Below are 12,043 nucleotides of genomic sequence, written 5' to 3'. Positions count from 1 at the left end.
CCGTTCCATGGGGGCGGTGCCCGAGGTTCCTCAGCCAATCCTGAGCCCTGTGGCCGAGAGGGCGCCAGTCCCCGCTGGGTGCGGCCAAGTCCCACCTACTAAGAGCTAGCTTTTGTTCTTGGACAACGCTAAACCGGGTCAAGTAAACACGTTTAAGTTTCGGTTAAGGCGAAATTTACAACGGAATTTGCTAAATACTTGTATTCGCTGCGTTGGCCTGAGTTGTCAATTCTGTGCTTAAATTTTAGGGGCAGAAATGAGACGGGGAACACCATTGTTTTTGCAGTTACCAGAAAAGAGCAAGTGTCTCTTTGGGTGTGTGGAGAAGTTTAGAGTGCTCCAAGCTTCTCTCGATTGTGATGGAACTTCAGGGCCACTCTAGCAGTGTTTGTGATCGTGAAGAGAATGCTGTCAGTCAGAAATAGTTCATTAGTTCATCCAAGAAATAACTTGAGTACCTACCGAGACTCAAGTGCTGTTTTAAGGTTCTTGAGGACACAGCCCAAGTCTTCATGGAAATTAGAATCTACATGGAAGGGAAAGAGACAATAAATATAATTTTGTCGGGATGCCTTGGTGGCTCGGTTGGGTGGCTGCCTTCAGCTCAGGTCATGATTCTGGGGTCCTGTGATCCAGTCCTGCATTGGGCTCTTTGGTCATCGGGGAGCCTCTGCCTGCCGCTCCCCCCGCTCCTGCTTTCTTTCTCTCTGGTAAATAAATAAATAAATAAATAAAGCCATATATATATATATATATATGGCTTTGTTTATTTATTATATTTATATTTATATATAATATATAATATATTTATATTTATTTATTATATTTATATATATATAATTTGTCAAGTGATGCTAAATGCAATTTTTTTTTTTTTTAAGCAGGATAAGATACAGTAATGGTTTGGGGTGTGTAAAGGGAAGGGTGCTTATTTTATATAGGATCTTTAGGAAAGGCCTCACTGAGAAGGTTATGCTTGACTAGATTTGAAGAAAGTGAGGGAGGGAGCTGTGCAGTTTTTCAGTTATTTAATAAATATTTTCTAAGTAAGCACCTATTAGGACAGGCTTTGTTCTAAGCAGGAGGGACATAAGCAGCGAAGAAAACAGGCAAACCTCTGACCTCATGGAGCTTGGTGAGAGAAATTAAGAATAAGCAAAACAATTTGAGTAATATGTATATCAGATAAGCTAAGGAGAAAAAAAAATAAAGCAGGAGAGGGGATAGAGAGTGAGTGGAGAGGGTGTTGAAATTTTAAATATGGCCAGGTTAGTCTTCGCTGAGAAAGTGACACAAGAAAAATCTGAAGGATGTGAAAGAAAGATTCCTGCAGTAATCTGGAAGGACAACCTCCAGACACAGGAACGGCCAATGTGAGGGCCCTAAACTGGGAGGTTGTCTGGAAAATAAGAAGAACAATAAATTCAGGAGTGACAGAATGCAAGTGACAGAGGGGGAGGGAGTCATGGAGGAACATGAAGCCACCATAAAGTCTTTGGATTTTATTCTAGGTGACTTGGAAAACTACTGATAAGCTTTTTTTTTTTTTTTTAAGAATACATCTTTTTATTTTTAAGATTTTATTTGTTTATGGCAGAGAGAATTAGCAAGAGCGGGAACACAAGCACAGGGGAGCTGGAGAGGGAGAAGCTGGCTCCCTGCTAAGCAAGGGAGCCCTACATGGGGCTTGATCCCAGGATACTGGATCATGACCTGAGCAGAAGGCAGATGCCCAAAAACTGAGCCTCCCAGGTGCCCCCAAACTATTGGAAAGTTTTAGAAGAAAGCAAATTATGGGATATATAACTTTAAAGGATTCTTTGGGCTGCCATTTAGAGGCTAAGTTGAGGAATGGGAAGGATGAAAGCCCAAGAGAGCCCAGTCAGGACCTTATTTTAGTACTCCAGTGACAGTGCTAGAATTTATGGTGGTGCCTTTAATGCACATCTGGAGTATTAGGACAGCTGGTTTACTATCCAGAGTCACCTAGAACCCTAGTCTTACGAATGGCTTCTCTACTCACTGTCTTACAGTGAAAAGAATCACTACTAGGGAAAACAGTATGGAGGTTCTTCAAAAAATTAAATATAGAATTGCCTTATGATCCAGCAATCCCACTGCTAGGTATGTATCCAAAGGAAATGAGATCACTATCTTGAAAATGGGGGTGCCTGAGTGGCTCAGTCATTGAGCACTGACTTTGGCTCAGGTCATGATCCCAGCATGCCTGGGACTGAGCTCTGCGTAGGGCTCCCTGCTTATCGGGAGGCTGGCTTCTCCCCTCTCCCACTCCTCCTGCTTGTGTTCCTTCTCTCACTATGTCTCTCTCTGTCAAATAAATAAATAAAATTTTTTAAGATTTATTTATTTATTTATTTATTTGACAGATAGAGATCACAAGTAGGGCAGAGAAGCAGGCAGAGAGAGAGAGGAGGAAGCAGGCTCCCTGCTGAGCAGAGAGCCCGATGTGGAACTCAATCCCAGGACCCTGGGACCATGACCTAAGCCGAAGGCAGAGGCTTTAACCCACTGAGCCACCCAGGTGCCCCAATAAATAAAATCTTAAAAAAATAAAATAAAATATATCTTCATTCCCATATTCATTGCAGCATTATTCACAATTAGCCAAGACATGGAAAAAAATCTGTCCATCAAAATATGGATAAAGAAAATGTGGTGTGTGTATGTGTGTATGTGTGTGTGTAACTGAATATTAGTCAGACATTAAAAGAAAGGAAATCCTGCCATTTGTGACAACATGGATGGCAATATATTAAGTGAAAGAAGTTCAGACAGAGAAAGATAAAACCTGTATGATCTCACTTATATGTGGAATCTTAAAAAACATAAAACTCATAAAAATAGAGACTAGATTTTGTGGTTCCAGCCCTAAATATGTTGGTCAAGAACTACCAAACTTCCAGATGTAAGTTCTAGGGATCTAATGTACAAAATAGTGAGTATAGTTAACAATACCATATTGTATACTTGAAAGTTGCTAAGAGGGGCCCCTGGCTGGCTCAGTCAGTAGAGCATGTGACTCTTGATCTCAGGGTTGTGAGTTCCAGCCCCATGCAGGTGTGGAGATTACTAAGAAAGAAAGAAAGAAAGAAAAAGAGTGGAAGGAAGAAAGATACCAGAAGAATAAATCTTAAGTGTTCTTACCACCAGGAACACAAAAAAAGTAATTATATGAGGTGATGGATATATTAACCAATCTTATTGTGGTAATCACCTCACAATATATAATCAGGGATGGCTGAGTGGCTCAGTCAGTTAAGTGGCTGCCTTCAGCTTAGGTCATAATCCCAGGGTCCTGGGATCAAGTCCCACATCAAGCCCCTTGCTCAGTGGACAGCCTACTTCTTCCTCTACTTCTGCCTGCCGCTCCCCTGCTTGTGCTCCCCCCACTCTGACAAATAAATAAAATCTCTAAAAAAAAAAAAAGAAGAAATAGTCATGTTGTATACCTTAAAGTTACACGTTAAATATGAACTGTATCTCAATAAAGCTTGGAAAAGCATTACTATGTTAATATATTTCTATTTTCAGGTTGCAGAGGTTGGCACAACAATATTCTATATTTTCAAACTGTATGTACTCATAAATATTTCAGTATGGTTTTTTTTGGGGGGTTTGTTGTTGTTGTTGTTATTGTCGTTAGAGAGAGAGCATACAAGCAGGGGGAATGGCAGTGGCAGGCAGAAGGAGAAGCAGGCTCCCTGCTTGTCAGGGACCTGGGATCATGACCGAAGCAGGAGGCAGATGCCTAACTGACTGAGCCACCTAGATGTCCCTCAATATGGGTTTTTAAAAGGTAAGTCCTTATCTTTTAAATACCATTATTACAACCAAGAATATTAGCTCCTTAATACCATAAATATTCAGAGTTCAAATTTCCCTTATTGTCTCATAAAGCTGCTGCTGTTGGTTTTTGTTTGCTTGTTTTTTGTTTTTTACAATCTGTTTAAATCAGGATCCAAATAAATTGGCTTGGTATGTCTTTTAATCTTTTATTCAGTAACTTCCTTGTTCCTTTCTTTCTCTCCCTGGCATTAATTTATTAAAAACAAACAAAGGCCATTTTCCTGTAGATTCCCCACAGACTAGATTTTGCAAATTAATCCCTGTGGTGATATCCAAGTATTTTTCCATCTCTGTATTTTCTGTAATTGGTAGTTCAATCCAGAACCTTGATCAAATCAATAAGCACTTGTCTTTCTTTTTGTGCTATTTACAACCACTAATAATTATCCTCTGAGCTCATTGTGGGTCATCAATTAATTAGGTGTTTGAAGGTGTGTGGAGGGATGGGGGTGGCTCCCCACACCACCAAGCAATTCTCCAACCCTAGCTGGGTATCCTACAATTCAATTCAATTCTGATACTATCTATCCAGAGATAGCATCAGATTCCAAAAGTTAAGGGTTCAGAACCATTGGATTGCCCTCCACTTCCAATGCCAGTCACTAACCCAGTTGTTACCTGTGCCTCAGACACACTGGCCACAAACTGGAGGTTACCACAACCTGTCCTGTATTTAATTAATTTCCTAGAGTGGCCTTCAGATGTCAGTCAAAATGTTTAGGTTGTTACCTGTACTTCTGACATAACTGGGCATAAACCAGAAATTCCTATGAGCCCTTTGTTGGGTTCAACTGATTTGCTAGAGAAGCTCACAAAATTCAGGAAACCCATTTACTTACTAGATAATCACTTTATTACAGAGAATATTAAAGGATACAAATCAACAGCCAGATGAAGACATACACAGCGTGAGGTCCCAAAGGAACTTCTTTCCTCATTAAGTTCAGAACCCAGGATGGTGGCACATGGAAGTGTTCTGGTTCCCCATTCTGGAAGCTACTGGAGCACCATCCTTTTGGGGTTTTATGAAGGTTTCATTACAAGGGTGTGACTGATTAAGTAACTGACTATTGGCAATGAATTCAACCAACAAGACTTCAATGAATTCAACAAGTTTAGGGAGGTGAGGAGTTCCAACTCTCTGTTCACATGGTGCTTCTCCTGGCAACCAGCCCTCATTCCTAGGTGGGATAAAAAAGTCACCTCGTTACCAAAACAAGTGACACCTTTAACAGTCTCATCACTTAGAAAATTCCAAGGGTTTTAGGAGTTCTATGCCAGAAATGGGTGAAGACCATTATACATATTCCTTTTTGTAAGTTACAATGTCATAGGATTGCAGTGATGATACTCTAATTTTATCATTCTTCATTTTTTTTTTTAAACATTTTATTTTTAAGTAATCTCTCCACCTAACATGGGGCTCAAACCACAACCCTGAGGGCAAGATTCACATGCTCTACTGACTAAGCCAGCCAGGTGCTCCTATCATTTTTCATTTATGAGTTGAAATACTTCTTTACCAGAGAAACTTTTCCTCATCAACTATTTGGTTACTCCGAGGTGCAGTTTACATTGCAAAGGCAGAACAAATGCTTGATTATTTCAATTACCAGTTTTTTTTTTTTAAAGATTTTATTTATTTATTTGACAGAGAGAAATCACAAGTAAGCAGAGAGGCAGGCAGAGAGAGAGGAGGAAGCAGGCTCCCTGCTGAGCAGAAAGCCCGATGTGGGGCTCGAACCCAGGACCTGGGATCATGACCCGAGCCGAAAGCAGTGGCTTAACCCACTGAGCCACCCAGGCGCCCCATCAATTACCAGTTTTTAAAATAAGTTTGTTCTCTAGCACTTCCCAAAGGTGGTTAATGAGTTGTTGTCTTTAATACTATTATAAATTCATGGATTTGGGGCGCTGGGTGGCTCAGGGGTTAAGCCGCTGCCTTCGGCTCAGGTCATGATCTCGGGGTCCTGGGATCGAGTCCCGCATCGGGCTCTCTGCTCGGCGGGGAGCCTGCTTCCCTCTCTCTCTCTCTGCCTGCCTCTCTGTCTACTTGTGATCTCTCTCTGTCAAATAAATAAATAAAAAATCTTAAAAAAAAATTCATGGATTTAAGTGTATTTGATTTGCTTCAGCCTATTGTACTTACTATTATTGATACCCCAATCATCCCAACTTTGGCCAGTGGGAAACTCACTGAATTCTGACTCAGCTCCAGTAGTCTTTGGTAGCTTCATTTATTTCTGATATGACAAGAAGTTCCAGGTTCATTTTGAACATTTCCCACTCAAATGTGATATCAGCCATTTCTTCAAGGATTTCTGGTTCTTTTTATGTCTCTATTATTTATCATTTTTTATTTAAAATTAAAAAAAATATATTAGTTTATCTTAGGCCACAAAACAAGTCTTAATAAATTTAAGAGGATATCAAGCAATGTTTCCAACCACAGCATTCTGAAACTAAAAATCAAGCAAGAAGAAAACTGGAAAACTCACAAGTGTGTGGAGATTAAATGACATGCCACTGACAGAGGTCAAAGAAACAATCAATGGAGGAAAAAAATACCATGAGACAAATGAAATGGAAACACAACATATCAAAATTTATGGGATGCAGCAAGCATCCCATGATCAGTGAAACTAAGACTGGTTCTTTGAAAGATAACAAGACTGACAAACCTTAGGGTGCCTGGCTGGCTCAATAGGTGGAACATACAACTCTTGATCTTGGGGTTGTGAGTTCAAGTCCCATGTTGAATACAGAGATTACTTAAAAATAAAAACTTGAGGGTGCCTGGGTGGCTCAGTTGGTTGAGCAGCTGCCTTCGGCTCAGGTCATGATCCCAGACTTCCAGGATCGAGTCCCACATCGGGCTCCCAGCTCCTTGGGGAGTCTGCTTCTCCCTCTGACCTTCTCCTCTCTCATGCTCTCTCTCACTCGTTCCCCCTCAAATAAATAAATAAAATCTTAAAAAAAAAAAAAATGAAAAACTGACAAACCTTTAGCCAGACCCACCAAGATAAAGAGAGGAGTCAAACAAAACCAGAAATGAAAGAAGAGACATTACAACTGATAACATAAAAATACAAAGGATCATAATAGACTACTATGAACAGGGCGCCTGGGTGACTCAGCTTGTTAAGCGTCTGCCTTCAGTGCAGGTCATGACCTCAGGGTCCTGGGATCAAGCCCTATATTGGGCTCCCTGCTCAGTGGGGAGCCTGCTTCTCCCTCACCCTTCCCCACCTCTCATGCTTTTGCTTGCACTCTCTGTCCCTCTCTCTCAAATAAATAAATAAAATCTTTAAAAAAGAGACTACTATGAACAATTACATGCCAACAAACTTGATGACCTTGAAGATAAGATAAATTCCTAGAAACATACAAACTACTAAGCCTGAATCATGAAGAAATAGAAAATCTGAACAGAATAATTACTAGTAAGGAGATTGAATGTGTAAATAAAAAACCTTCCAGGGCGCCTGGGTGGCTCAGTGGGTTAAAGCCTCTGCCTTTGGCTCAGGTCATGATCCCAGGGTCCTGGGATCAAGCCCCGCATCAGCCTCTCTGCTCAGCAGGGAGCCTGCTTCTCTGTCTCTCTCTGCCTGACTCTCTCTACTTGTGATCTCTGTCTGTCGAATAAATAAATAAAATCTTTAAAAAAAAAAAACCTTCCAGGGATGCCTGGATGGCTCAGTTGGAGGAGTATATGACTCTTGACCTTGGGGTGGTGAGTTTGAGCCCCACATGGGGTGTAGAGATTACCTAAATAAATAAAACTTAAAAACCAAACAAACCTTCCAACAAACAAAAGTTCAGGACCCAACAGGTTCACTGGCAAATTCTACCAAACATTCAAAAAATTAATACCAAAACTTCTCAAACTCTTCCAAAAAATAGAAAAGGGAACAATCCCAAACTCATTTTACTAAGCCAGCATTATCCTAATACCAAAACCAGACAAGAATGCCAAATTACAAGCCAATGTCCCTGATGAATATACATTCAAAAACCTTCAACAAGGGTGCCTGGGTGGCTCAGTGGGTTTAAGCCTCTGCCTTCCACACAGGTCATGATCCCAGGATCCTGGGATCAAGTCCCGCATGGTGGGGGTGCGTCTCTGCTCAGCAGGGAGCCTGCTTCTCCGTCTCTCTCTGCCTGCCCTTCTGCCTACTTGTGATCTCTGTCAAACAAATAAGTAAAATCTTTCAAAAAAAGAAAAACCCTCAACAAAATATTAGCAAACCAAATTTAACAATATATTAAAAGGATCATACCCCATGATCAAATGGGATTTATTCCAGGGATGCAAAGATGGTTCAACATCTTAAAATCAGTGAATGATTAAAATCATATGATCATCTCAACTGATGTAGGAAAAACATTTGACGAAATCAATACCCATTTATGATAAAAACTCTCAACAGACTGGTTACAGAAGGAATGTACCTCAACATAATTAAGGGCATAAATGACAAGCCCACAGGGGTGCCTGGGTGGCTCAGTGGGTTAAAGCCTCTGCCTTCAGCTCAGGTCATTATCCCAGGGCCCTGGAATCAAGCCCCACATCAGGCTCTCTCCTCAGCAGGGAGCCTGCTTCCTCCTCTCTCTCTGCCTGCCTCTCTGCATACTTGTGATCTCTGTCTGTCAAATAAATAAAATCTTAAAAAAAAAATGACAAGCCCACAGATAACATCATATTCAATAATAAAAAGCTAAAAACCTTCCTCTAAGATAGGGAACAAGGATGCCCACTCTTGCCACTTTCCCTCAACATAGTTTTGGAAGTCCTATCCGTGGCAATTAGGAAAGAAAAAGAAATAAAAGGCATCCAAACTGGAAAGGAAGAAGTAAAATTGTCACTACTTGGACATGACATGTTATTTATAGAAAACCATACAGAAGGGTACCTGTGTGGCTCAATTAAGTGTCTGCCTTCGGCTCAGGTCATGATCCCGGAATCCTATGATTGAGCCCCACATTGGGCTCTCTGCTCAGTGGGGAGCCTGCTTTTCCCTCTCTTGCTGGTGCTTGCCCTTCCTGTGCTTTCTCTCTCTTTCTGTCAAATGAAGGAACAAAATAAAAAAAGAATAATAAAAAAGAAGAAAAAGAAAACCCCAAAGATTCCCCCCCAAAACTATTAGAATAAAAGAATTCAGTACTGTTGCAGGATATAAAATCAATTTACAAAAATCTGTTGCATTTCTTTTTTTTTTAAAGATTTTTATATATTTATTTGACAGAGATCATGAATAGGCAGAGAGGCAGGCAGAGGGAGAGGAAGGGAAGCAGGCTCCCTGCTGAGCAGAGAGCCCAATGTGGGGCTCAATCCCAGGACCCCGGGATCATGACCTGAGCCAAAGGCAGAGGCTTTAACCCACTGAGCCACCCAGGTGCCCCTGCATTTCTATACTAAAAATGAACTATCAGAGAAATTAAGAAAGCAATCCCATTTACAATTACATCAGAAAGAATTAAGTGCCTAGGAATAAATTTAAGCAATGAAAGACCTGAAATTGGAAATTACATTGAAAACTACAAGACACAACAACAACAACAAAGAAACCCGTAAGACATTAATAAAAGAGATTGAAGAAAACACAAATAAATGGAAATATATTGTGTTCATGGATTGGAAGAATTAATATTGTCAAAATGTCCATACTGTCCAAAGCAACCTACAGATTCAATGCCATCCTTATTAAAATTCCAATGGTTTTTTTTCACAGATAAAGAAGAAACAATTCTAAATGTATATGGGACCACAAAAGGCACTGAACAGCCAAAGCAATCTCGAGAAAGAAAAACAAAGCTGGAGAGGCATCACAATCCCTAATTTCAAACTGTATACAAAGTTAATCAAAACAGTATGGTATTGACATAAAAAGACCACAGGAGTATCAAGAGCCCAGAAATAATTCATGCATATATAGTCTATTACTACATGAAGCCAAGAATATACAAGGAGAAAAGGACAGTATCTTCAATAAATGGTGTTGGTAAAACTGGGCAGCCACATCCAAATGAGACTGAATAAGAAGAATGAAATTTCAGGGAATCCAGAAAGGTCTCTTTAGCTAAGTTCCATACCCAATTCTTGCTTGTTTAATTTAGTGTCTGAAAATAAAAAGAATAGCCTGGAAAGGGAAATGGGAGTTACCAAAGTCATCTACTCTACTGTGGCTAAAACCAATAACTGCAAGGACTTTCACTTATTATTATGTACTAGAACTGTTTTTTGTGTATTATCTTAATCTTCCCAAGAATCCATAAAGTAGGCACTGTTAACTCCATTTAGAGAAAAGGAAATTGAGGCTCATATGGGAAAAATTAGAAAGAACATATAGTCATAGATCAGAGGAAGGAGTAAAATAAGAAAAATGATAGAAAAACCAGGCAGCATCTCAATTCCTCCAGAATATTCTTCACAGTGACTTTTTTTTTTTGGAAAGATGGTAGGGGTAGGGGGAAAGAGTGGGAGAGAGAGAATCTTAAGCAGTTTCTATGCCCAGCCCAGAGCCTGATGCTGGGCTCCATCTCACAACCCTGTGATCATGACCTATGCCAAAATCAAGTTGGAAGCTTGACCGACGAAGCCACCCAGGTGCCCCAGAGTGGCATCATTATTATGCTGGAAATGAATTTACACATCTCGCTCCTCAGGAGTTTTCCAGGTGCAACCTAAAATTGGCCCCTGTATTTATTGGGCAGGATGAGACTGAAGAGGCCGACTCTCCAGGTTAGTAGGTGGCAGATTTAATAAAAAAGGGAACTTACATTATGAGGGTTGCTTTAGAAGCTACAAGATGACTAGATCTCCAAATCCATCTAGCAAATCTTACTAGTTTATATGTGGAGGCCTTAACTGGGTTCAGTCATGTATACCATCCAGATAGTCTCAGCACATGACTATCTTAACCAATAACAGCAAGGACTTACTTATACATATCTCAAACATATATCCTTTGGTCAGTTTTGGGGAGTAGGGAAAGTAGACCCAAATTTCAAGGATAGGGGAGGGGGTGAGGAACTTCTAACTGCTGGGGTCCAGCTAACAGATCAACTGGTAGTCACATCTTCTCAATGACCTCCCCCATCTAGACATTCCAGAGCTTTAGTATCCGCATCTAAAGGTGGGTAATAACTAAAAGAAAAAAAAAAAAGTTGATCAGCACTTTTTCACACTAATGTAGTACTAAATTAGCTTTTCTCTCTGAAGTAGACTTTTTTTTTTAAATTTTAAAGATTTATTTATTTGAGAGAGGGGGTTGGGAGAAGGGCAGAGGGAGGGAGAGAAGCAGACTCCCCGCTGAGTGTGGAGCCCCACACAGGGCTTAACCCCATGACAGTGAGATCATGACCCGAGATGAAATCACAAATCAGATGCTCAACTGACTGCGCCACCCCAGTGCCCTGAAGCAGACCTGTCCTAACTTACCTTAAGCTTTTTTTTTTTTTTTTTAAGATTTTATTTATTTATTTGACAGAGAGAGATCACAAGTAGACGGAGAGGAAGGCAGAGAGAGAGAGAGAGAGGGAAGCAGGCTTCTTGCTGAGCAGAGAGCCCGATGTGGGACTCGATCCCAGGACCCTGAGATCATGACCTGAGCCGAGGCAGAGGCTTAACCCACTGAGCCACCCAGGCACCCTTACCTTAAGCTTTTGAGTCAGCCAGCCTATAGGACTACACGCCTATATTGAACAGCAGACACTACATAGAGAATCTATCATATAGGATTCAGACCAAGGCCACACAATTTTATTTAGAAATTACAGGTTTATTCATTTTATTTTGTAAAAGACATAACTAGACAAAAACAACACCAGGGATATCAATTTTTGTGGCATGATATATATATAAATATAAATACACACACACACACACACACACTAATATAGGAAATCACATGAAGAAATATAGGAAATCACATGAAGAAAAAACATAGTATGATGTTTGAAACCAAGGCTGGGTTTGAAAAAATTTCTGATGAAACACAACTAAAACTGTTTAAATGACTAGACAATATTAGGTAATGTTCAAGATATTCTGACCACTCTTCTATACCCAATTTACAAAAGTCAGCAAAGGAGGCTTCAAAACATGATCTCTAGTTGTTCTAGCGGTTTTTTGGTAATGATCTTGCTTCCTTACGAATAACTACTTTACTCACTC

This window comes from Lutra lutra, chromosome 7, assembly GCF_902655055.1.
Source record: "Lutra lutra chromosome 7, mLutLut1.2, whole genome shotgun sequence".
Taxonomy (NCBI): Eukaryota; Metazoa; Chordata; class Mammalia; order Carnivora; family Mustelidae; genus Lutra; species Lutra lutra.
The sequence above is the reverse complement of the archived record's forward strand: the minus strand, read 5'-3'. Positions refer to the sequence as shown.